The sequence below is a fragment of the Petaurus breviceps genome, unplaced genomic scaffold, assembly GCF_028583685.1.
Source record: "Petaurus breviceps papuanus isolate PSGF00001 unplaced genomic scaffold, PetGlider_PUasm1.0 174, whole genome shotgun sequence".
Classification (NCBI taxonomy): Eukaryota; Metazoa; Chordata; class Mammalia; order Diprotodontia; family Petauridae; genus Petaurus; species Petaurus breviceps.
Window position 1 is genome coordinate 44,155,394 of NW_027185761.1, and position 23,559 is coordinate 44,178,952.

Genomic DNA, 23,559 nt, shown 5'->3' on the forward strand with positions numbered 1-23,559 from the left:
TCTGATTGAGGAGTGGGGGTAAGGGGAGGGGAGGAGGAGAAAAGGAGGGGAGACGACATGAAGGAAGGGAAGGGCAGAGAGAGTTGGTGAGATATCAGGCAGCAAAGATGGAACTTTAGACTCGAAGTTGATCACCTAGACCATTATGAGGTCCATGAACTTGTTTTTAACAAATTTTAATTCATGGTATTTTGACACAATTGGTTCCCTTTGTAATCCTATGTATTTCATTTTGTGTGCCTTTCAAAAACATGATTCTGAGACACCAGTGACTTATCCAAGGTCACACAGGTAGCAAGTAACTGAGCCAAGAATGAGGACTGAGATACTTGGGCTGCAGATCCAGTCAGGCTTCTTACTAAACCAGAAACCTAGGTTTCTCTCAGTACGGTAAAGACTGCATATAGCTTTAGGCCATGAAATCTGCTCACTTGGCTGGTGCTGTTACCCAAAAAAAAATTTTTTTTTTAATTGAAAAAATGCACTTCTTCTTTGGAAAGCTATGGAACTCTCACAGCCTCGGGCCTCTTTCCTTTTTATTTCTAAAAGGAGCCAGATTGAAGCACCTCAAAGGAGTCTTGGAAAGTCTCTGGGGAGATATTTGCTGTTCCTTCCCAATCTCTGACATTTAGAGGGGAGCTTTAAAGGTTTGCAAAGGGGAAGAGGGGATAGGAAGTAGACCTGTGGTTTCGTTGGTGTAGGGAACTCTCTAGAGGAATTTCTTCTGCTGGGGCAGGTCAGTACTTTCTCAGCAATTTCTAGTCCTAGAGAATTGCCTCGGACACTGAAAGGCTAAGTACAGATGCGTCCCGAGGGACTCGAACTCGCTCTTCCCCGCCCTCGGGAGGTCGGGCTGGCTCTGCCCCCCCCCCCCCCCCCCCCCCCCCCCCCCCCCAGCGGCACCGCCGGCCCCCCCCCCCCCCCCCCCCCCCACACACCTCCGGGCATACGCCTTAGCGTATCTGGGTCTCAGCACCACTCAGATGGGGTAAAGTATTGGGATCCCCTTAGTAGCCGGGGTTAAGCGAAGGCTCAGGTGCCTTGCCCAGGGTCCCAAAGCAAACGTCAAACTCGTGGAAGCAGGACTCGGATGAGGGTCTTGCCAGGGCACAGCTGCAGCGCTCTTTACGCTCTTGCGCTCTGCTTGTGTCCAGAGCTGACCCGGCCCTTATCTCTTCTTGACCACTAAGCCCAGCCCAGCGCAGCCCAGGAGGGAGCCCCAGCCCGCCGGCCCGGGCCCGGCGGTGCGGGATGGACTCTTTCTACGCTACTAAGGCTCTCCTCTCTTCCCCTCTCCTCTCCCTCCCTCCTCTCTCCTTTGGTCCCCTCCCTCCCTCCCTGATACAATGACTGGACGAGATCAGCGCATCAGCGGAACCTCATTGGCAGCAACCGCCCCAGCCGGGGGAGAGGCAGCGGGCGGGGGGAGCTGGGGAGGAAGAGAGAGGGAAGGAAGGAAGGAAGGGAGGGAGGGAGGGAGGAGGAAGGAAGGAAGGAGAGGAGGGGCAGAGAGGGAGAGTAATAAAGTGCGCTCAGTTGGATCAAAGGGAGGAAGCCCAGGGAGAGGCGAGGCTGCGGCGGCGGCAGGGGCAGGGCGTGATGCGCGCGTCTGCTGGGAGATGCCCAGGGCTCCAGCTGCCAGGAGAGCTGGGCAACCTAGCGGCCATCCTCACGTGCTGACTGGGACTGCTGAGGGGAGAGCGGAGAAAGAGCGGCGGCGGCGGCGGCGGCGGCGGCGGGAGCAGCCCGAGTTGGGTCTCCAGGGGAGGACTTGAGGTTTTGCTCCAGGGCAGCGCCGAGGTGCTGGGCTGATGGCAGACAATAAGTAGCGAGCCAGGGAGCTAGCGCCTGCCCCCGAGGGAGCCGGGGAACCAGCAGAGCAGGTACGTTGGCTGCTGTGCCCCTATTCTCAGCGGGTGGAGATGGCCCAGCTAAGGCTGACGAGGGGGGCTCCCGTGGGCTGGAGGGCGCACGGGGCTGAGCTCGCCGGCGAGGGAACGCGCTGGACCTAGCAGAGCCATTGGCCGCTGACTGCGGCGCTCGCTCCGCTCGTCCCCAGGGTTGCGGACGGCTCCGGGCTAGGGAAGATTCCTCCCTGCACTACCCACCTCGAAGCCCCGCCCCGACCAGCCTCTCTCTCCGAATCCCCCTCCCTCTTTCCTCCCTCCCGCTGCCTGCCCCGCTGCTACCGGCCGGGGGCTGACAGTGGATACTCGGAACCTGGAGTCCCCGAACCGCTCCATTCCAATCCTCCCTCCCTACTCTAGCCCCGAGACTTTGAGCATCGTGTGCAGACAGGATGTTGAAGGCGGTTTGGGCTCGTTTGGGGTTCTGGATTTACAGATGCGCCCCCGGGGTGCACGCGATTTGTGGTCCAGTAGGTTAGGCTAAGGATCTCTGCTCAGTTTTGGGGGAGAAAATGTCCAAAATGCACTGAGGGGATAAAGACCGATCCTGGGAGCGCGGAGGCTAGGACCCTGGGTCAGCCTCACTGACACTCAGGGGTGTGTTAGACGTGGGCAACTCCGGAGTTGGTGAGGGTGCGCTTGTAACACCCCCCCCCACTGGAGATCACCCCCAAACCTTTCACTGCGTGTCATTCAGCTCCTGCTGTTGGGATCGGGTTGTATTTTAAGTGAACACTCCCATACTGTACCCTGAAGGATCCCACTGTAATCTGAACTGGATCTGAACTCCTGAACAAGCCTAGGGAAGGTACCGGCAGAGAGGGATCTTTTGTGTACTTCCAGATGCTCATCCGCCCTGGAGCTGGGTGGGGTAGGAATCCTCCACATTCCTGCGATCTGTTAGTACTTGTTTATAGAGAAATAAAAAGAAAAAGAAAGAGCAAAGACCAACCCGGCTGAACTTGGCATACAGATCCAACTCTGCTTTTGTGCTAAGTCCTCAGCAGATGCTGCTGAGAAGTTTGCTTGGGGTCTGGGAGGGCACAAAGATGACTAGTGAGTGATGACAGTCCTATCCCCTCCGGAAAGCTGGCTGATCCCTCAGTAGCTTCTTGGTAAACTAGAAACTTATCAGCACATAATCCCATAACCCCCCCCCCCACCACCACCACCACCAACTCAGTATGACAGCTTCTTGACTCTCCCAAAGGGAATTAATCCAGAATGATGGACAGCTCCCAAAAGAAGGGGCAAGGGAGAAAAATCAGGCAACCTCCTTTCCCCAAATTACTTTCAACTTAAAAGTATTAATGTAGATCCATTTAAAAAAAATTAACTATTTTTAAAAAGACAGATGAGCTCTTGCAGTACTTCGCCTTCCTTAGCCTGAAGGGTCTTATCACTTATTCATGATCTGTCCTCACCCAGCCTTAATCAAGTGTTTTATTTGCTTAAATTCAGTAATGGAGGGAGAATGTATTTGAACAATATTATGATGAAAAATAAAGAAATCCTCCTGAAACAATTAAGGGCAGATACATTTTCCTCTATTCAGCAAGAAAGTTTCCAAGATGAGCTTTTCCCAGGAAGAAGTAAGTGCCTAAACTTTAGTCTGTTTGGAAACAATCAATTTAAATCTTAACCTGACAGCAAAATTAATGGGTTTCTTAAACACTCAAATTAATTTTCTTAAATGTAATTATCCCCCAAACAAGTAGGAGGAGTTCACTTAGAGGCCTTCCAAAGCATAAAAGCGGTGAAAGTTTTATTAGTAATTTCATCTGTCACTAACTAGGAGTATTTTAAGTGGAAAGCAAGGTGGCACAGAGGTTTTGGAGTCAGAGGACCTGACTTTAAATGCTGGGGTGTGGAATAAGACAGAATTAAGAGGGTTTGATTGGGATTTAGAAATCTGGCTTTGCCACTTACCTCCTAGCAACTTGCTGGGGCTCTGATTCCTCATCTGCAAATGAGGGGGTTCAGTCATTTCATTTGTGTTTGGCTCTTTGTGACCCCATTTGGGGTTTTCTTGGCAAAGATGCTGAAGCAGTTTGCCATTTCCTTCTCCAACTCATTTTACAGATGAGGAAACTGATGCAATCAAGGTTACATGACTTGCCTAGGGTCACACAGCTATGTGTCTGAGACCAGACTTGAATTCAGGAAGAGGAGTCTTTTTGACTTCAGGCCAGGCACTCTATCTACTTCTACACCTAGTTGCCCCTGCAAGTGAGGAGTGCTGGACCTCTATTATCTTTCTTTCTAAATAGATAACCCTAGGATCTTAAGTAAATGGGGGAAGAAGATCCCTGGCAAGTCAGTTAAACCCACTTGCCTCAGTTTCCTCATCTGTAAAAAATGAACTGGAGAAGAAAATGGCAAACCACTTCAATATCTCTGCCAAGAAAATCTCAAATGGGATCATGAAGCATAAGACATGACTAAAACCACTAGACAACAACAAGAGAAACAGAGATGGAAGAGATCTTGCTGGTCACCCAGTCCAACTGATAACCAAGCAACAATACTCTGTACAATATACCTGGTGGACATTTCCACCTTATTAATTTCCCTCCTGCACTGTGGTGTCCAGAACTGAACCCAGTCCTCCAGACTGGGCTGCCCAGGGGCCCAGTGTTTGGTTTTCACAGACCAGATATAATCAAGTTTCTGTGCCGTAATGAGGAATCCAAAAAGATAGACTGAGTGACAATACCAATAAGCTTGCTACAGGGCAAGCTGTTAGAAATCCATGTGCTATCTCACCCAATCAGCCCTGATTGTCTAGCATTGATTTTCAGTCTGGAAACTCTGAAATTCCACATGGTAATCTTACAGACATTAGAGACTTAAGTGAATTCTCCAGGTTTAAGTTGCAGGTAATTTTTCCCCCTTTGATGAATCCATTACCAAGATCTGATCATATCACTAAGGCAAAATTTTTTTATACTCTGGGCTATGTGTTTGGGGGAGGGACCATGAAATAACTCTCCGAGTCCTGAAAGTCAATTATATTACTCAATTTGACCCTGGGAGTGTATAGATCTGTTTTTAGATGCAATTTCTTCTTTGTGTTTGAGAAATTTGATTTTAATTTTAAAATCTTCAGGCTTTCATGAGGGTGTGTGTGTGTGTGTGTGTGTGTGTGTGTGTGTATGTGTGTTCCTAAGTTACAAGTTCCTGAGTTAAAGAGGGCCCAGCCATGGTACCAGGTTAGCTGCTGATATGTATGTAATTTAAGTCATTCCAATAACGAGAGGGGCAAAACTTCTTGTATTCCTTGTCTTCTTCCCCCAAATAACTCTGGTTACCCAGTGAATTGGTATTTGTTCTCTACCTCACTCCGGGCTTCATTTCAAAATTGTTTTTTGTCAAGATTGAGATATCTTGGAAGAAGAGACCTGAAGCTTTAGACTAACTAAGTAGGTCTTTGCTCTGATAATGCCCATGGGATTGTCTCTGGGAAAATTTGATTTGCCCCTTTAAGCATTTGGCATCAGCATTCTCTAGATTAGGAGTTCTTATCCTTTTTTTGGTGAGTACTGAACCCCTTTGGCATCTGGGGAGGCTTGCAGATGCCTTTGCAAAATAATGTTTTTACATGCTTGAAATAAAATACATAGGATTATGGAGAAAACCAATTATATTGAAATAGAGTATTCAAAATGCTGAATTTTTAAAGTTCACAGACCTCAGGTTAGGAGCATTTGCTCTAAGCAAATCTCAAAACTTAGTCAAGTTGACTAGTTATTGTTTGATCAAACTGACATTAAAGCTCCAGGACCCAAAATTCAACAGACTGACAACGTCAAATATCAAAACAAAAACTTGTTGTTTTTAGCTGAGTCCCACACACATCTCACATACATGACTCTGAACTGCCTCTGGAATCTTTCCCGCCCTAGGTTCACTGTGGGGGTGGTTGGGAAACTCAAAAGCCACAAAAGCTATGATGTGAGGCATCACAGTAAACTGGGAAGCCCACTCTGTTCTGGGGGAGCAGGATGATCCCTGCCTCCTGTGCTGACTCTGCCACCCACAGCTAAAATGAGCTTAACCTCTCAGGACCTCAGTCTCCTCTTCCGTAAAGTGAAGAGGTTGACCTTGGTCTACTATCTCTAAGATTATATAAATTACAAAATCACTAACAGATGTAATTCAGTGGGAGAAAAGAAAGAAGGAATGATGGCCAACAGGGCGAAAGGTGAGAGAATTTTGGAGAGCCCTGGAAGGGGGAAGGCACTGGATTTGGAGTCAGAATACATAGCACTCTTTCTGAGGCCATGTCCTTAACTCCCACAGGCACTTGGGCAGTCCCTGAAGGGTGTCTGATTACTTTCCCTGCAGGGTTCTAGTATTTCTAATTCTATGGCTCATGAGCCCCCATCCACTTGACTTTTTCTAGTGTTTTCTCTAATTTGAGTGCCTTCCCTCTACTGATTATCTAAAATCTATGCTGTATATAGTTTTTAATGGACATGATTAATTGCATATTGTATCCTTCATTAGACTGTGAGCTCCTTCAGAGCAGGGGTTCTCTTTTGACTTTCTTTGTACCCCCAGCCCTTAGCACAGTGCTTGGAACATAGTGGGTCCTTAATAAATGTTTATTGAGTGACTGATGATGCTTCCCACAGTATTAATTAGGGCAGTGAATTGTCAACATGGATAGAGTGCTTGGCCTTATGTCAGGAAAACTCGACATTCTGAGTTCAAACCGGTTTTAGACACTCCACTAAGTGACCCTGGGCAAGTCACTTAATCCTGTTAGTCCCAGTTTCCTCATCTGTAAAATGAGCTGAAGCGGAAAATGGCAAACCAGGGCAGTGTCTTTGCCAAGAACACCCCAAGTGTTGTCACAGTGTTGGGTACAACTGAACAACAACGCTATAAATTAGTTTTTACAAAAGTTTATTTACTGAAAGGCTGTAGCAAGGACAGAAGCTCCCAAAGAGCTTGGTCACAGTCAGCATTTATTAAGCACTCATTATGTGCCAGGAGCCGTGTTAAGTTCTGGGAATACAAACAGGAGCAGGAAAAAAAGGGTCCCTTCCCTTAAGGAGCTTCCATTCTAAAGGAGAAAGGTAATACATAGCAGGGAGCTGAAAATCAGTGTAAGAGGGGAGATGCTGCCTGGTGACTCAGCAGCACAGTCTGGAGAGGAATGAGGACATTTTCTGCCTCAGTCTCTGAGAGTCTAAGAGAAATCAGCTGGTCAGGAGGGGAGGCCACAGGAGCAAAGAGTAGTGCTAATGTGAAAAGCTGTTGTTATTGCTGGTTGTCCCCTCCCAGACTGAAAGTGAAAAGTCCAGGGAAGGAGAGCTCCTTTAATTCTGAACCCAATTAATTCCTAGGGAGAGTGGCTCAGACACAAAGTGGTTAGTGCAAACTCCCTCCCCTCCCACCAAAAAAGGGGGACCATGCTTTCCTGGCCCTAGGAATCCTCTTCTCCCTTCTTGGAGATTCCATCACAAATTCACTTCCAGATGGAGCACAGACATCAAACAAGTAGCTCCTTTGCTTGTAGGACATAGTGTCTCAACAGTGGGGGCTGGCTTCTCCCTTGATTCCACTGCTCTGGCTACTAGCAGACTGTATTGACTACCAATGCCAATTTGAAGAGGGAAGCTGGATGGTGCAGTGAATAGAGCACTGCACCTGGAGTCAGGGGAGACCTGGGTTCAATTCTAGCCTCAGACACTTACAGGCTGTGTGACCCTGCCTCGGTTTCCCTCATCTGTAAACTGAGGATCATAGAACCTTGTCCCAGAGTTGTTGTGAGGACCAAATGAGATAATATTTTTAGGGTGCTTGGCACAGTGCCTGGCACATAGCAGACATTTAATAAATGCTTATTTCTGCCCTTCCCCAGTAGCTGGGTTTCTGGTGGCTCTTCTGACCTTTTGAGGATCACAAGGTCATAACCTGGTCTGTCACCAAGGCATCCAACAGAAATAGTCAGAAGCTACCTTCCAGTGTTCCAAGCTAGACAGAGTTCTGGGTGAGCCTGGGGTCAGGAAGACCTCAATTCAAATCCAGCCTCAGACCCTTATGAGCAGTGTGGCCCTAGGCAAACCACTTAAGTCCTGTCTCAGTTTCCTCAAATGTAAAGCAGGGATAATAATCACATCTATTTTCCAGATAGTATTTATAAAGCTTTTAGCATAGGGCCTGGAACACAGTAGGTGCTTACTAAATGACTTTTTCTTTCCTTCCTTCATCCCTTTCTTCCTTCTTTCCTCCCTCCCTTCCTGCCTTTTTCTTCCTTTTTCCTTTTTTTTCTTCCCCCTCCTTCCTACTTTCTTCCTTTCCTCCCTTCCTTCCTTAAGTAGACAAAAGGACTTTTCCATCACACACATCTGAAATCAGCTCATCAAACTTTGTCCATGGGTTGAAAGCAGTTGGGGCATATTGGGCACACTCCAAGGTCAGTATCTCACACTTCAAATGATGAAGGGGGACTAGAGGAACTCCAAGAACTCTTCCAGCTCAAGATTTGTCGCATGACCCCATAATACAGTGACATAGAAATAGAACATCTTAAATGCTTTTGTATTCATTCTTTTGATGTTGCCTTTTTAAAGACTCAGAGGGGCTCGAGCAAGATTTTGCCCCTTGTTTTCCATGGTTATTAATTTTTTCTTGACTGTAACCATTTTGTAAGTCATGTGATCTAATGTAACATTATTTGGTGTTGTTCCCATCCACACCCTCTACTCCCCAGTTGAACCAAACTACCATCTGGCCATTGAAATCAGTATTCTATCTCTCTCCTTCATGGAGATGGGATTTGAACCAGGTCTTGAAAGGTGGGTGGAATTCCAGTAAATGGAGAGAAGGTTGGGCTGATTATAGGCAGGAAGAACAGTGGCCACTGGAGAGGAATGAGGATGACCCCACAGGCTCTGAACATGAATGCCTTGAAACAGATTAACACGATTCACCAATCTACACCGTTCACCAAGTATTAGCAGAGTAATTGTCTTAATTGCTCACTTTAATTGCCTTCCTGTAGACACAATATTGGGACTCAGAATTCGAAGTGTGAAGTCTGTTCCTCATTTGATTTTACTTAGGGGAATTCATAAACTTGAAGGAGAAGTATAATGGAGAGACTTTGGGTGAGAATCAGGAAAAGAGCTTGTATGGTGGTGGGTATGCTACTGGCTGGCAGGCCAGCTGGAGGAATTCCTTGCTCATAGAAATGCCTATTGCCTGATATTGATGTCCTTATTGAAGAGGCTTATTCTACAGGAAACACATGTTTAGCTTTCATTGCCTGCCAGACACCTGAAGGATTTCAAACTATGGGAGCTACTTCCCAGAAAGTCAAAGGGGCACTTGGCTGATAATTGGCACCAAAGTCCTCAGTTTTCAATATTAACAGCATATACAACTTAATCTGCAAGTAAGCAACTGGGTTCATGGTTCCTCAGTATCTCTAACTGTAAAAAATCGAGCCGTGTCAAATAGTTGTCAGAGAATGCATATGCCATCACTGCTGCCTATTTTCAGTGCTGAAAGATGAGGCTGTTTGGTGACATGGGTAGACCCCTGAATTTAGGACTGACAAATCTGGATTCACGTGTCACCTCTGTTACTTTTCAGCAGTGTGCCTGTGATCGAGGCATTCCTGATTCTGCATTTGCCCTGTCTGTCCCTCACATCTGGAACACTCTCCCTTGTCTCCATCTTCTGATTTCCCTGAAGTCTGCCTTCTGCAAGAAGCCTTTCCAAGCCCCCCTCAATGCTAGTTCTTTCCCTCAGAGATCACCTCCAAGTTACCCTGTATCTAGATCTTGATTGGACATGCTTATTTACATGTTTTCTCTCCCTCTGAATTGTAAGCTCCTTGAGGGCAGGAACTGCCTTTTTCCTTCCTCTGAATCTCCAGTGCTTAGTATGGTGCCTGGAACATATCAGGTGCTAAATAAATTCTTGCTGGTTTGACCTCACCTGTCTAAGTAGCCTCAATTTCTCCATCTGTAAAATTGGACTTGCTTGTTGAGTCATTTTAGTTAAACACTCAAATTAATTTTCTCAAATGTAATTATTCCCCAAACCAGTGGGAGGGGTTCACTTAAAGGCCTTCCAAAGTATAAAGGCAGTGAAATGCTATTAGTAATTTCATCTGTCACTAACTAGGAGTTATTTTAAGTGGAAAGCAAGGTGGCACAGAGGTTTTGGAGTCAGAGGACCTGACTTTAAATGTGGAGGTGGGGAGTAAGACAGAATTAAGAGGGTTTGATTAGGAGTTAGAAATCTGGCTTTGCCACTTACCTCCTAGCAACTTGCTGGGGCTCTGATTCCTAATTTGTAAATGAGAGGGTTCAGTCATTTCAGCTCTGACTGACTCTTTGTGACTTCATTTGGGGTTTTCTTGGCAGAGAAATGGAGGGGTTTACCATTTCCTTCTCCAGTCATTTTATAGATGAGGAAACTGAGGCAAACAGAATTAAGTGGGTCACACGCTAAAAAGCCTCTGAGGACAGATTTGAACTCGGGAAGATGAGTCTTCCTGACTCCAGGCCCAGCATTCCCTCCATTGTATAATCTTCTTCTTCTTTTTTTTGGTAGGCAATCAGGGTTAAGTGACTTGCCCAGGGTCACACAGTAGGTGTCTGAGATTGAATTTGAACTCAAATCCTCTTGACTTCAGGGTCAGTGCTCTATCCACCTATACCATCTAGCTGCCCCCACTGTATAGTCTTAAAGCCTAGAATACCCACTTCAAGGGGTTGTTGTGAGACTCTTAATGAGATAATATATAATAATTATAATTAGCATTTATAGTACACTTTAAGGCTTTCAAAATCTCTTCTGATCTTCACAACAATCCTGGATGGTAGGTCCTATTTTTATCCCCATTTTATAGATGAGGAAACTGAGACTAGAAATTAAATGAGTGCCAAGGGTCAAACAGCTAGTAAGTGCCTGGGGCATGGTGCAAACCCAGGGTTTCCTGGCCAATTGCTTCTGTCCCCTGCTCCATTTAACTGCCTCCAATGTAGAAAATCCTTTGCAATTTTTAGAACATTATATAAATGTCAGTTATTATTAATAGATTGGGTTATTTGGGGTGCTTTTCTCCATGCATTACAAGTACTAGATCATAACCAAATGTCAGTCCCTAGGTGTATATATACAGACATAATCTGCTTACTGCCGGTACCTATTCTATGGGGGTAAATGACTTGGGAAAACTCCATTTTTTGGTGACATTTTCACTAGAACAATGCTAAGAAGTAGACAGGAAGCAGCTATGGAGGCCATATGGTGAGAGCTGGTGTGGGACCCAGGATGGCCCTTGTCTGACAGATGCTGGCTTTGTGACCCTCCTGGGCACATCACTTAACCCAGAGGACTCTTTGAACCAGGGGTGCAGAGAAAATGCTGGACTGCCTTTGCCTTAATGAAGGGTGTTCCTTCTATCAATGGAATCACAGACCTAGTCCCCGGCCTTTCAGTATCTGCCTCCCACGGTGCCAAGGGCACTGGTCATCAGCCACCCAATTTGCAGAAGGGCAGTTGAGCAAAGTATGTAACGTGGTTAGACGTTCCTTAATGATAGTATTTTGAAATAATAGCTTACTTTTTTTTCAAAGGTTTGGGGCTGCAAGACACCTTAGGGATCATTTAGTCTGACTCCCCAATTTTATAGAGGGAAGAACCAAGACTAGAAGTTAAATAACTTACCTAAATCATTTACCTTTTTTTTTTTTAAGGCAAACTAGGTTAAGTGACTTGTTCATGGTCACACAGCCAGTAAGTGTCTGAGGCTGTATTTGAACTCATGTCTATCTACTGTGCCACCTACCTGTCCTTCCGAAATCATTTACTTCAATTTCTAGACCCCTTCTATTAATGCAGACCACAGCACATCATCCCCTGAGACACCCCTCTATATTCTCCTGTAAATACTCTATGAGAGTTCACCCAGTATACTGGGGGGCTTTCCTATAGTTCTCTCGACATGGCAATGGATCCCAAGTAGAGAATGTGGACTGCCTACCCATTATCCTTCACTCTGTCCCCATGAGTGGTACCTTCTTCTTTTCTAGGGTCACATAGCTAATGAAGCTAGGACTTAAGCCAGAGTACTCTGAACCCAAACCCAATACTCTATTCCACTCTCATGATGCTTCTTGTCTCAGCCCACCTCTATCTCAGCCTTCTTGGCAGCCTTCGGAGAACCAGCTGACTGGTAGAAGAGCAGAAGTTGCAGAGAAAACCCAAAGAAAAATACCAAGTTAACTATTTTTCATTTTCATATTCCCCTATTTCATACCCATCCCCCAAAATGGCACCTCAGAGCCACCCACACCAACAATCTAATGGGTCCCCTTCCAGATGGCAGTCTTGGTGAGGAATGCACATGGTTTTGTGCAAGTTTCTTTCCACATAGTAAGCTTACCTCACAAAGGAGGTAGTACAAATGTTTTTATTCATTTTACACATCAGGAAATTGAGGCTTAGAGATATTAAGCCACCTGCCTTGGGTCAAACATCTAGTCGGTATTGGGTAGGGATTCAGACTCCAGTGTGCTGATGACCAATGCAGCATTCTTTCATTAGGGCTGTGGTACCCCATGGCAAAATGATTCGGAGCTGAAGCAATAAGCATTGGATTATTTATCAAAGGCTGTTGGGGAAACAGCTTCACTGAAGACAGGGTAGCCAGAAAGCCATTTATTAAAAATAAACAAGCTCTGTCCTATGGCCTCTGCAAACTAAATAAAGCCCCTCCTCATTTAGATGGTCCTTCTGGAAATACCACTGTGGGTCTTCCTTTCCACTGGGGCTGATTTCCAGTGATGGCTTCAAGGAATGCAGAGGAGGCCTGGGGGGCGTCAAACAAAGGAGGTGTTTGAGCTGGTGGTTTTCCAGGCAGCCTCCGATGCACCTGAGTGAGCCAGACTGATAAACTCCTCCAGTGCAGGGAGCAGAGTGGACCAGATGTGACCTGAATGAGAAAGTCTGGGAGCCTGAGTGCTTGTGATTTAGGCCTGTAGACTCTGAGAGCTGAAAGAGACTGATCATAAAGAGTGGCCCCTTCTCCCTCCTTCATTTCACAGAGCAGGAAACAGACCCAGAGAGGAAGAGTGACTTGTCCAAGGTCAGCCAAGCTAAAAAGCCAAAGTGCAGTACTCCGAAGCCACATCCCAAGCTCGTCCCTCTGTATCACTTCTCTTGGTTCTGTTCCTATGAATTCAGTACTCAAGGAAATTGTTTCTGCAGCTTCAGGTCATAGGGTAATGTTATGTGGGCTGGAAGCTGGCAGCCTCTGAAAACCAGTTCACTGGTGGAGGAGCAGAAGTCAGTGTGAAATCTCAAAGGGGAAAAGACCACCTGGGCTGGGCATTCTCCATCTATTATCTGTGAACTTAAAAAACAACAACACTACACTATTTGGATAGTTATAATTCAGTATGATTGGTGTCTTTTTATAATCCTATGTATTGTAGCTTATGCATTAAAAACATTATCGTAAGAAAGCGTCTATAGGCTTCACCACACTGACAAAATAGGCCAAGCAGATGTGCGCTAGGGCTGGAAAGAGCAGGTTGTTAAATTTTCCATGTGAGCATTTACCCCTTGGAAATGAGCAAACATGAAAAATCAGGACTTCATTCATTGTTTTGTTGGTTATCTAGACTTAAGAAGGTGAGGAGAAAATTTTGGTAATGCAGTTTCTGCATAAAAGTATGTCCTTTGTATGCTCCCCCAGATAAGCATCCAATCCCAAATGCAGATGTTAAACATTAGATACCCTAATCTAGTCTGATCCTCGTATTTTTACAGATGAAGAAACTTGGGGCTAGATAAAAACTTATCCAAGGTCATAAAAGCAGTAAGTGACAGAGGCAGGGTCTGGACCAAAGACCTCTGATTCTCAATCCAATACTCTTTCCATTGGACTACACCATTCAGTTGGAGTCTGTAGTGCTTAAAATATATGATTTTGGAGGTTGGGTAAGGAATATGAACACAGTCTGGATAATATTTAGTGCTGGATGGGGAATCATGGAGATATAGGTTCTAGAGTTTTTCTTATATCTCTGTGACCTTGAGCAAATTTTTTCCTGAGAGTTTGGTTCTCCATGTTTTTAGGGAACATTCTTACTCTAAGATGCTATGGTCCTGACAAACCGAGTTGAATTCAGCACCCATTTATTAAACACCTGTCATGGGTGCTGAGGATAATGATGATAAAAATGAACAACAGGGACGGCTAGGTGGCACAGTGAGTAAGAGCACTGGCCCAGAGTTGGGAGGACCCAAGTTCGGTTCTGGCCTCAGACACTTAACACCCACACAAACAAACTGGCCGTGTAACCTTGGGCAAGTTACTTAACCCCAATTGCGTTAAAAAAAAGAAAATGAACAACAGCTCTTGCCCTAAAGAAGCTTACCTTCTGGTTAGGTGGTGGGGAGAGGGAAATATAATACAAGCCCAGGCAAGGGAATACAAAGTCATTTCAAAAGGAACAGAATTCTTACGCCTGGGGGGATGAGGCAAGGTTCCATGCAGGATGGGGCACCTGATCTGGGCTTTGAAGGAAGTTACATAGCACTGCAGTGCATCTAAAAGTAATTGAACTAGGTGTCTTTGAGTAGTTTCCTCAATTCGATTTTTTAAAGTTTTCAGAATTAAAAATCAATGCTGTATTTCTCTGGCATAGTCACATTGCTGTTCATTAATTTTTCAGTCACGTCTGACTCTTTGTGACTTGACAACCTCTCTAAGAGGCCTCAATTTCCTCATTTGTAAAAATGGACTTTGTCGTTAAGTTGTTTCAGTCTGGTCCAACTCTTAGTGACCCCTCTTGGGGTTTTCTCAGCAAAGATGAGTGATTTGCCATTTTTTTTTCTCCAGCTCATTTTACAGATGAGGAAACTGAAACAGAGTTAAGTGACCTGACCAGGGTCACACAGCTAGCAAGTGTCTGAGATGACATTTGAACTCAGGAAGATGAGTCTTCTTGACTCAGCCCCAGTGCGCTATCCACTGTGCCACCAAGCTGCCCACAGTCATGAATATGACTCAATAAAATGTCCCTTATACTGCAATTTAAATTATGTGGGTAAGGGGAATATATTTATTACAGATCAAGTCTTTATCAGGGGATAGAGAACAATGAAAGGCATGGTGGTGTAGTAGCTAGACAACTGACCCCAGAGCCAGAAACACCTGTGTTTAAGAGGAAGACTTCCGACACAGTGGCTGTGTGACTTCAGACATGTCACTTAATCTCTCTTAGCTTCAGTTTCTTCATCTGTAAAATGAAGGAGTTGGAATAATTGACCTCTGAGGTCCTTTTTATCATGAAATCTGTCACCCTGAGATCCACTGGCAATCCACTTTAACCCTCAATGTCCCCTTCAACTCTCTAAGACTCTAAGTTGCCAATTGGTACTAGTAGAAGTTTACATATCAGGAGTTCCCTGTATCTATGAAATTACATGTCCAGACCAATCCTTCCCCTCTCACCACTCCCAGCTCCTCTCCTCCTTCCCCCAACAAAAGTCTTCCCAAACAACCCTGGGTATTTTGAATCATTATTAACCAAGAAAGATAAAGAGATGGTTCAGAATAAACCGATTGAAAAGTGGCAATATTGGGCATCTTTGAATTTTCAATCTCAAGTATATACAGGCTTTGGACAAACTAAGCCAATCCATGTGTCCGAAGATGGGTCCACAAGTAACCACATCCCATGAGTCCATAAACATTTAATCAAGGACAGGCCATAGTAATTTACTCCAACTGGATTAAATTGGTTCAATTTGTATTTTTTAAGTGGAGAAAAATTGCGTCTTACATATGTATTCCATATCTTAGCAGCACTTTGGCCATCTGCTGAAATGGGGTTAGAAATTCAGTTCCACAAAATTAAGTGTTAGAATTCAGTTTTTCGATGACTCAACTGGCTTGTCTTGGGTGGGGGTGAAAAGGAAGAATTTTTGACTCATGGATAATTTTTATCTCTAATTTTTACTGATAGCTGAGCAAGACAGTTGGACCCACCCCTAACTCATTGCCGCCAAGTTTAATTTAATACACCTTGTAACTCCAAACAGGAAGCCAGCTGGCAAACTATAATACATCACATGGCCAATGGGGCAGGGAGTTGTGTAAAGATTCCTTTAGAAGAGAATCTAAGTGAAAGAGATAATGGTAGAGGGTATAAAGATAACGGTAAAGGCTAAAATGGTCCATAAATGGTTTGTTGGTAGGGTGCCACTTTCTTGTGACCAAAATACACAACTAAATTGCTTCCTGGGAATAAACTGTCAACAGGTTTTTCATCTACAGGGATGTCTTGGTTTTTTGGTGCTTTAAAGGAAGGAAGCCACTCACAAAAGTGAATTTTTACAGCTATCTGGAGCTTTGCTCTTTAAATGTAAAAGGGGTTTTTTAAACCTTTTTATTAAGAAATGCAAATGCTCCTCATGGATGCTTTACTACTTCCTTGCCTCCTTAAACAATGAAATTAAACATAATTTACCTTTTTCTCCGTGACTCTAATGTTATCCTTGTGATAATCATTCCTCCTTCTGCTTCTTCACACTTATTTTGGGGAAAATCGATATAACTAGGATTATTTATTTTTGTGATAAATGCCCTTTAGGAGTGAAAGAAACTGGAAGATGTTAGAACTTGGAGATCCTCTAGACCAGGGGTTCTTAACCTTTCTGTATGACATGGTGTACTCCTTGGTAGTTTCAAAAGCTTACGGATCCCTTCTCAGAACCATGTTTTAAAAATCAACAAAATAAAATAGGTGGGATTGCAAAGGAAACCAATTACACTGAAATAGTTATCAAAATATTAAAAGTTCCAAGTTAGTGGATTCCCTGAAATCTACCCTGGGGATTCCATGAACCCTAGATGAATAGCCATCAACCCAGGCCATCCTGTTAGGAAGAAGGGGCACTTGACCAATGAGAGGCTGGGAGAGAGTCATGTTGCCAACGGCCCTTACAGACGTACCAGACCCCCCTGGCTGGCGTTCCCTGATTAATACTGCAAAGCTGAGTGCCCTGCTGTGAGGCTCTAGGAAGCCTGACTTCCCCAGTGGCTTTCCTTCTTGTCCATCTTTGTGTGTGTACTTCCAGTCTTGTGCATTGGGTTATTCTTAAGGTCTCAAGCTCTGAGTATATACCAATGGGATAGACAGTGATGACACTATGTGTGTCTCAAGGTCATGACAGCTCCATTTTCTTGGCAACACCTTAGATGCTTCTGCCTTTTCTCTCAGGCTTCCCTGAGGCAGAGGTGATTTGTAAGGGTCCTGAGACCACAGCAGCATATCACGGGTACCACTGTCTGCTCACCCTTATAACTCTAAAGGAAGGCTTCTTAACCTGCATTATCATGGACACCTTTTTGCATCCAGTGAAACCTATGTACCCTTTCTCAGAATAATGCTTTTAAATGCCTAGATAAAATAGGCAAGATTACAAAGGAAACTGATTGGTATTAAAATACTATATATACATATACATATTTATATACATATAGAGACATATACATGTATATATGTATATGTGTGTATCTATCTATCTTTCTATCCATCCATCCATCCATCTGTAGTTCATAGGTCCCAGGTTAAGGATGTCTGGCTTGGAGAGTACAGTGAAACTGCAGAGGTTGGTTTCTTGGCATATGATATAGAAAGCTTCCATACATGTAGTGAAGTGAAGAGAGTCTTGGACCAAGAGTCAGGAACACTGAGTTCAAATCTGACCTCAGATTCTTAAAAACTGTGTGACCCTGGGGAAGTCATTTAACTTCTGCTTGCCTCAGTTTCCTCATCTGTAAATGGGGGTGATAATAGCACCTCCCTCCCTCTCACTGTGAGGATCAAATGAAATAATAATCTTGGCACAGTGAGCACCCTCATGACTTTTCCTAGTATGTCAGAAACATTATATTAATGGAATCACGACATTTTCAAGTTAGGAAGAAACCATGATTACCTAGTTCAACATGCTCAATTTACAGGCGAGAATACTGAGGACCAGAGCTGCAAAGTGACTTTATAGTCAGAGGAGGAGTAAAGATGGGACTGGAGCCCAGATTTCCTGACTTCCAGGCCAATGTCCTTTCCTCTGTCCACCATTTTTCTTCTCTGCCCTGCAGAATGAGCCATGTAATAGAGAAATATATTATCACTGAACTGATCTGACAGCTCTAAAATGGAAAACCTAATTGATGGCTCCAAACAGTCCAAAAAAGACTCGAATCAGGAGTTTAAAAAATTCATTACAAGCCAGTTACTGGCCAAATTTCTAGCTGGGTGAACTAATGAGCTTGGGGCATGCTGAAGCTGTGCTTTGATGGTAGGGATGAGCACCGATATTCCAGTACTGGGAACAGAAAGCATGGGAGAGTTCCTAGATGGGACAGACATGATCTGGAGACCAGGGTGCTTCACTAGCCCAGGTGCTGGCCGCCAAGGCTTCGGAAGTCCTAGCCCTCCACAGAGTCAGAGAGATACAGTCCTGGGGGAGGAGGAGCCCTCGATTTGGAGGCACGGGCCTGGCTGGAATCCTGGCTATGTGACCTTGGGAAAACTGAACTCAAATTAATAAACAACTAGGAAGTGTCTGCCATAAGCTAGGCACTGGGTGTATAAACTCAGTATCTCACATTTCAGTGGAGGAGGGGGTGGGGATGTGTATTCAGTTTATAACAATAATGATACATTATTAATGAATAATCACTATACCCCAAATTTAATAATACAAAGTAATTTTAGGAAGAAAAGGAGGGAAGGATCTTAGGGAAGGATTCCCAGAGGAGCTAGCAATTAGTTGAGCATTGAAGGAAGAGAAGGATGAAATTTTGAGCTCAGGATTGTGAGGCGAAGATAAGGAAGAAATAAGAGTCAGACACAGGGGACAGATTGTGCAAGTGCAGGGTAGCCAAAGATGGCGGGCACATCACTTCTAGAAACTGCTAATACTTGTGTTTGGCAGAACACAGAGAAAGGGCAGGAGACGCTATTAGTTTTTAAAAAGCCCCTCCATTTTAGGGGGTTTGTCTTTTTTGCAATAGACTCTACTCGGGAACCTACCCTTCCTCCTGGCTTCCACTACCCTCCTTTTCTGGAATCCCCTATTCCCAGATACTTTCATACTCACAGTCAGTTAGACCAAAAGACTTGACTAAGACCCTACTATTTGCCAGGCAGGTCTTGTGCTAGTTCTTGGGAATACAAACACAAAGGATAATAAAGTTCCTAGCAGTGGCTAGGCGGCACAGTGAATAGAGGACTGGCCCTGGAGTCAGGAGGGACCTGAGTTCAAATGCAGCCTCAGACATTTAACACTTAATAGCCATGTGACCTTGGGCAAGTCACTTAACCCCAATTGTCCTGCCTTCCCCCCCCCCAAAATAAATAAGTAATGTAGTTCCTTCCTACTTGCAAAGAACTTACAAATTATCAGAGGAGGCAATATATACATTTGTGAGAATATGCAGAGTAAATGGAAAGAAGTTAGGAAAGGAAGACACTAGTGACTTGGGAGAGTTGTAGAAAGTGGTGCATCTTGAAGAGAAGAATCCTGGCAGTCGGTCAGTCTACAAGCAATTATTAAGTGCCTACTATTCGCCAGACATTGTGCACTGGGGATCCAAAGAAAGGCAGACAGCAGTCTCTGCTCTCAAGGAGCTCACAGCCCAGTTGTAGAGACAGCACCTGAGGCAGAGGGGATGAGGGAACACATCCTAGGGGTAGAGGAAGCTAGTACAAAGCCTCACTGATGGGCTGTGGGGGAGGAACAGAAAGACCTGCCTGGGCTGGATGAGAGAGTGCTGGGGTGGGGCGATGTCTCATGAGGCTGGAAGAATAGGTTGGGTTCAGAATCCCTGTGACATCAGATGTGGGAAACTGAACGGATATGTCTAAATGACAGCAATAATAGCAGCTAGCAGTTATATAACGCTTTAAGGTTTGTGACGTGTTTTTACAAATATCATCTCATTTTATCTATATAACTACCCTGACAGATGCTATTATCCACATTTTACAGATGAGGAAACTAAGGCAGGCAGAGGTTAAGTGATCTGCCTAGGGTCACTTGGTTAGTAAGTATCTGAGGTGTGATTTGAACTAAGGTCTTCCTGACTCCCAACCTAAGTTCTGTCCACTGTCCCACCCTCACACTGCCTGAGCCCCAGACCTCATTAATATCTATCTGTCTTTCTCCAAGAGGTGAGCTTTGCAAGTAGGTTGAGCCGAACTAGCTTAGAGGAAGAGAGGAAGCGTTGATCAGCTCCCAGCCCCAGTGTGGGGGAGACAAGACTGTAGCTTTCTCTCTGGTGATCAGTGTCAGAGGAAGCTAGGTGAGTCAGTGAATAGAACACGAGCCTAGAATCAGGAAGACCTGCTTTCAAATCTGGCCTCAGACATTAGCTTTGTGCCCCTGAGCAAATCACTTAATCCCTGTTTGCCTCAATTCCTCATCTGTAAAACGGGGACACACTGGAGAAGGAAACAGCAAACCCCTCCAGTATCTTTGTCGAGAAAACCCAGTATAGGTGTGCTACGGTAGGAAGAATCAGATACTAGGGAACTACAGCAAAATACCAAGTTCCCTTCTAAGCGCTGGCAATAGTGGCAGAATTAGGGTTCATGAAATTCATGAAAAGAGACAGTCCCTGCCCTCAAGGAATTATAATCTAAAAGGGGGTGGGAGTGGGGAGACAACAAACCAAAGGAAACCAGAATGTGTATATGGGGGGGGTAGGGAACCCAAGAGCATCTTGCTCCATGGAGGCGAAATGGAGCATAGCAGCAGGTACAGAGTGAGCCCCAAAGTCTGGTTTCTGCCCCTCTAAAGGAAGGCACTGGAAGGAGTTTGGTATCCCACCCTCCAGCCCTGTAAGCACACTGGAGAGGAAGGAGGCTAGTAGCCTGGTGATTAGATGAGAGACGATGAGCTTAGCTTGTGGATATGTGTGGGGGAGAGGGGGCTCGGTGCTGAGGGTGGAGTGGGGGGGGGGTCCCGGGGCCTCGGGGAGGGGGGGGGGGCTGGGGAATAGCATAGTGTTCTGGGGAGCTGAGACCAGGCACTGCAGCAGAGGCAGAGTGGAGGGAGCTTTGGGATGAGGAAAAACTAAGAGAAATGTAAGGAATATTATAGGGGGACAAACTACAAACCTGGAGGAAAGTGGAAATTCGGAGGGAATCAGATTACAAAGCTGGGGTGGAGACCTGATCTAGAATGCAAGGGAAGGCCAGTTCTCTGGACAGCTGCTGGAAGTGCCACGTGCCATCGGTTGTAGAATGCTGGGCTTGGAGCAAGGGAGATCAACTGGGTTCAAGCTATCCCTTATGAAAAGGGTCTTCACAAAATGATGAGGTATGATGAGGGGTGCTCCAGATCCCAAAATACCAACACACCTGCTGGATGAATTTGACTCAAGCCTTCTCTTGGCCAAAATAAAGCAAAGTTTATTAAAAGTTCACCATATTGGGTAGACTCTTAAGGAGCCTCAGTATCTGTGACGCTTGTACTGGATAAGAGGGCCAGAATCATCTTACACAGAGTGAGTCTGTGCTAGGTCATTCTCTGGCCTTCCTCCTTTCATGGAGGCAAGATGGGGTCTCATATACAGAAAGGTTGAGGTAGGAATCTAGGGGTGGTCTAGAGGAGGAGTTTGGGGAGGGTCTTCCAGAGGAGTCAGATGAGGTCAGACTCCAGTAAAGACTGGTAAGGGTGGGAAGTTGCTGGAGGCTACCTGGAGCTGACAGACCTTGGTGGGCCAGGCTAGTTCTAGGGTGTAACAGATTTGGGTATAGATATTTTGGGTGGATCAAGGGTGGGGGCTAGCTGGATAATGGAGGGCCAAGCCAGTAACAAAGGTTTGGGCAGAGCCACAATGAAAGGCCTATGGCCTCATGTAAATGCCCTATCTGGGAAGATTCAAGGAGAGCTCAAGGGGGCTCCCAGAGCCTGTACCTCATCACCTTAGGACAGAAGTCCTACCTTGGCTTCCTCAATTACAAAATAAGGAGGTTAGGCTGATGTCCTCTTGGGGCCATCCCAGCTCTAAATCTGTAACCTCTCTCTGTCAGATGCAGGGGACAGTTTATAAATTTATAATTTGGTTTAATGACCATTCTTAATTTTATCCTTCAAGAGCTGAAGGAAATGATGGGAGTGGGGGTGACTGATGTTCTGGACCTAATTTGAACCAAGAAGGGGGAGGGGCAGGGGAGATAAGGATGGGGGGGAGGGAGAAAGACACACAGAGACAGAGGCAGAGAGACAAAGAAAGGGAGGAAGGAGGGAAGGAAGGAAGGAAGGAAGGAAGGAAGGAAGGAAGGAAGGAAGGAAGGAAGGAAGGAAGGAAGGAAGGAAGGAAGGAAGGAAGGAAGGAAGGAAGGAAGGAAGGAAGGAAAGAAGGGACTATTATTTAATAGGTGCAGGCCACATGCACAGGGGGCTATCAGGGGAAATTCCTAACTTAGCATGTGCATTTAAAAAAAAACAACAACTATAATTGGATGAAAATAGAATTCTTAATAGCAACCAAAAGATTTTAGACATAAACCCATTTCTGAAAGGAAGATGGTAATAGATTAGTAATCGCTCAAACCCAGTAGGGCCTGCCAGGCAGCCCTCAGAGAGGGTAGCACAAGAATCCAACAGAGCACTCTGGCTCCCCAGGGAAAGGAGAGACCAGAGCTCCTCTTTGCTAACCTGCCAGAAGAGTGAGCCAAAGTGACTCTTGAACCCTTATGTCTAGAAGCCTCTACCAGTTGTCAAGCCATACGCTAGGATACAGAGCTGCTCATTAGCTCCTTTCTTCTATGGCTTAGAGACAATATTGTATCTCCATTCCAACCTCAGGCAAAACTAAAGACCCGTGATCATATCCCCACCTTTTCCCAATGTACACATTGAGTTTTACATCAATAGCATTCTGTCCTATTCATAATAGACAGTTTCCTCCTCCATGCAAACAACATAACGTGGTTTGGGGCCAAGTGAGAGAAGGGTAGAGTATGTTGCCTCCTTCTCCATTCCAGGAAATTCCCTCTTCACACAATTTTGAATGAACCAGCTCAGCTCAATGAGCAAACCCTGGAAAGTTGCATTTTTCTTCTTTTTCTTACTGTGGTCTGTTGTCTCAGCGACTGACTACTTGTGAACAGTTGTATTTCCATGCTTTGATGTAATTAAGATTGTTGCGGCTGGTAAATAGAGAACTGTGCTAATACTAGGGGAAAAAAAACCCTAGATGTCAGTTGTTAATCATTACATGCCAAGCGTGGTAAGCAAGCTGACTGGGAGCAGACTGGCTGATGAAGTAAATATAAAGATATGGTCACACCCCCAGCCCCCAAAGTGTAGAGGGCCTGATAGAGGCAAGGAGAGCCAGCACAGACAATATGCAAACAGCTGTGTATACACAGGTGCCATCCAGGATAAACTGGAGGTGGGGGAGAGGGGAGGTTCTCCCTCCTTGGGGGTCTTCAAGTGGACCTTGGACAATCGATTGTGGAAAATCTTATGATGGGGGTTTCTTTCATGTATAGATTAGAAAAGATCCTTTTATATTCTCAAAGTCTCTGTTTCTATGATATTATTTCCTAGAATCAGGGAGAACAGATTGAAAAGTGTTCAGAGAAAG

The 23,559-nt window shown here is 45.1% G+C and overlaps 1 protein-coding gene across 1 annotated transcript in view; it reads left to right on the forward strand.

Annotated features, from left to right (window-relative positions):
- Positions 1-1,462: 1,462 nt before the first annotated feature.
- Positions 1,463-23,559, forward strand: part of FRMD4B (FERM domain containing 4B) — a 353,851-nt gene continuing 331,754 nt past the window's right edge. The window contains exon 1 of the mRNA XM_069084137.1: positions 1,463-1,883. The gene's annotated coding sequence lies outside the window, so the exon portion shown is untranslated. The remainder of the gene's footprint in view (positions 1,884-23,559) is intronic.